At 44.0% G+C, this 3,527-nt stretch overlaps 1 long non-coding RNA gene across 1 annotated transcript; it reads right to left on the bottom strand.

Moving 5' to 3' along the window:
* Window positions 1–384: 384 nt before the first annotated feature.
* Window positions 385–3,235, bottom strand: LOC112078211 (uncharacterized). Its single transcript, XR_002895624.2, has 3 exons — window positions 3,148–3,235; window positions 2,967–3,051; window positions 385–512 (listed from the first exon to the last, which is right to left on the bottom strand). It is a non-coding gene; the product is annotated as an uncharacterized lncRNA (long non-coding RNA).
* Window positions 3,236–3,527: the final 292 nt, after the last annotated feature.

The raw sequence follows: 3,527 nt of genomic DNA, 5'->3' as shown, positions 1-3,527 counted from the left end.
ACGACCCAATGGTTTTCATGTCCGGGGGGGAGTGCATGACAAGATTGCCTCGTACAACACCTCGACTCCAGGATGTTGTATGAGGGAGGGGGCCGGGTGAGTGCTGGTCGCTGATAAACAGGGGACGATGGATTCGTCTTCATCGGACGGTTAGCAAGCGATGTTACCAGAGTATTTGGTTATAATTCAATAATCCAGTTAAGATATATATCTTGGGATTACATACCTCCACTGTAATAAATGACACCTTAGTCATCACATTAAAGTCAGTAATATCTATTTTTCGTTCTACTTCACGCATCTGGTACTGTACTATTGTTGCAAGGGTAAATGACACCGCATGTAGGGGAATTAAGTCATACGTAGGTCTATATTTAAGGATACTCTCCGTCAGAAAGTATATGTACCTGTGTATGTTCTGCAGTGCTCGGTTTCATTCACAGTAATCGATGGAGTTGGTGAGCAGCCAATCCGAGGAGTAGCACTGGGCATGGGGAGCCAATCGCTAAAGCCTGAATAGGGGTCGGTGAAAGGTCATTAGAACACGATAAGCTGCAGAATGGAAGTGTTATAAGAACATTCTTCACTGGGGTTAGTGTTTGCATGTTTCATTGCTATCTTGGCAAGTTTGCTCCTCATACAGAGACCTCCTGTCTCTGTGAATGCTGGAACTACAGTATGTGACACTTCAGCATTATTTACCCCTTGTGTTTACTGAAATACATTTGTCCTGCTCAAACGTGACAAATCTAAAATACGGAGGCCCACAAAGAGACATGTTTGTGTTCGGTGAGGGATTACAATGATCATGGTATTTTTGGTATTTTATTAGGATCCCCATTAGCTGTTGCGAAAGCCGGAGCTACTCTTCCTGGGGTCCACACAGAACATGAAACATGACATAATACAGAACATTAATAGACAAGAACAGCTCAAGGACAGGCAGAATTTGTGCGTGTGTGCGTGTGTGATTATGGAACAGGTTGCAGCTGGTGGGGATCTGCTCTGCCTCCAGCACACCTATCTCCGCCCACACAATCACACACGCACAGAGAGGAAGAGAGCACTGGGGGAGTGGCGGCAGGTTAGAGAGACACAGGATGAGAAGTAGAAGGCGTGGCAGGAGCAGATGTAACAACTGGCATGCATAGTATTTATATTAGCCCTCTGGTTACAATGAAGAGCAAGGCGTGCCGCTCTGTTCTGGGCCAGCTGCAGCTAGGTCTTTCTTTCCAGAACTTGACCATATGACTGGACAATAATCAAGATAAGACAAAACTAGAGCCTGCAGGAATTGCTTTGTGGAGTGTGGTGTCAAAAAAGCAGAACATCTTTATTGCGGACAGACCTCTCCCCATCTTTACAACCATTGAATCTATATGTTTTGACCATSACAGTTTACAATCTAAGGTAACGGCAAGTAATTTAMTCTCCTCAACTTGTTCAACAGCCACACCATTCATTACCAGATTCAGCTGAGGTATAGAACTTAGGGAATGATTTGTACCAAATACAATGCTCTTAGTTTTAGAGATGTTCAGGACAAGTTTATTACTGGCCACCAATTCCAAAACTGACTGCAACTTCTTGTTAAGGCTTTCAGTGAGTTCATTAGCTGTGGTTGCTGCCACTTATATGGTTGAATCAGCGTACATGGACACACAGGCTTTGTTTAATGCCAGTGGCATGACGTGGTAAAAATAGAAGAAAGTAGAGGGCCAATAAAAGTGCCATGCGGTGCACCACACCCTATCAGGTATCAAGGTAAGACCCAGATGCAGACCGTGTCGAAGTAACAATGTTTATTACAGCAACAGGGGCAAAGGTACTGGACGGCAGGCAGGCTCAGGGTCAGGCAGAGTGGTCAGGTGGGTGGGTACAGGGTCAGGCAGAGTGGTCAGGCGGGTGGGTACAGGGTCAGGCAGAGTGGTCAGGTGGGTGGGTACAGGGTCAGGCAGAGTGGTCAGGCGGGTGGGTACAGGGTCAGGCAGAGTGGTCAGGCGGGTGGGTACAGGGTCAGGACCGGCAAGGTTCAAAAACCAGGAGGATGAGAAAAGCGAGACTGGGAAAAAGCAGGAGCTGACACAAAAACACTGGTTGGCTTGACGAACTGGCAACAGACAACAGAGAACACAGGTATAAATACACAGGGGATAATGGGGAGGATGGGTGAACCTGGAGGGGAGTGGAGACAATCACAAAGACAGGTGAAACAGATCAGAGTGTGACACACCCTACATGTTTGACATTAGAGAAGCTTCCATTGAAGAAAACCCTCTTAGTTATATTAGATAGATAGCTCTGAATCCACGATATGGCAGAGGTTGAAAATCCATAAAAAGTTTTCTCACAAACATATTATGGTCAATAATATCAAAGGCTGCACTGAAATCTAATAGTACAGCTCCCACAATCTTCTTATTATCAACTTCTTTCAACCAATCATTTGTGTCAGTGTAGTACCTGTTGAGTGCCCTTCTCTATAAGCATGCTGAAAGTCTGTTGTCAATTTGTTTATAGAGAAATAGCATTGCATTTGGTCAAACACAATTTTTCATGTCGTGGAGGCATGACAAGACCCAAAACTGATCCAGGATGTGTATAGGATGTATAGGGTGTGATACAGGACGAGGGAGTCCATGGACGTTAACGTTTACATTTGGTTATACAATATCACGTTTAAAATACATTAATACACCACTGTATGACATCATCACATTTAAAATACAGTAATACACCACTGTATGACATGAAGAAGCTGCCATATTAGATGAGACGCATTAGGAACATTAGACAGAACCGGACATACTGACAAATAGAAACAAAACAGATTTGCTTTCAATCTGCAGACCAAAACATGGGTTTTCCTTCATTTTATACATTGATGGGGAGATGTATGAAGCCAGGCTGTCAATTAGTGGTGTGTGCTGAGATAGGAAGCAGCCATAACGGCTGACATACTGTACCTTATTCTCAAGATCCTTCTCCTCCACTTCTTCTTCTCTCCTAGAATTACGTACAAACTATAGTCCTCATGGCCGGTGGTGTTACCTTAAAAGATGACAGACATCAACGATGTTGGTGAGGAGAACCACAAAGTGAGGCCACACTAACACTTGAACTAACATATCTGGTTTAGTGGCTTACTGAAATAGGTGTAATCGAAGGTGGCAGTGTAGTCATAGTCTGGTGTTTGTGTAGAATAGTCATCATATTCCTCCTCATAGTCCTCTTTGTTTGCTGTGGAAAAAGGGAAGAGAGTGAAATACTATGACCAAAATCCTGGTCAGCCCTGAAACTAAAAGCCATCTATATCATACCTCATATCCCATCATGTCTTTCACTCAACTACACTCCATGTCACATTGTGCTCCTCAACATCTCCTATTACAAACATATCAGATACACCCAACATTAGGATTACGCAGTGTGTTATTTGCACGCAAACAAAAGCCATTGTTCCGTTAAAGGAGGATTCTGGGTTTGGAGAGCCCCACCTCATTTGTTTGGTATGCCTCAGGGGAGAA

This window comes from Salvelinus sp. IW2-2015, unplaced genomic scaffold (genome assembly GCF_002910315.2).
Source record: "Salvelinus sp. IW2-2015 unplaced genomic scaffold, ASM291031v2 Un_scaffold5391, whole genome shotgun sequence".
In the NCBI taxonomy this organism is placed as follows: domain Eukaryota; kingdom Metazoa; phylum Chordata; class Actinopteri; order Salmoniformes; family Salmonidae; genus Salvelinus; species Salvelinus sp. IW2-2015.
The sequence above is the reverse complement of the archived record's forward strand: the minus strand, read 5'-3'. Positions and strand labels throughout refer to the sequence as shown.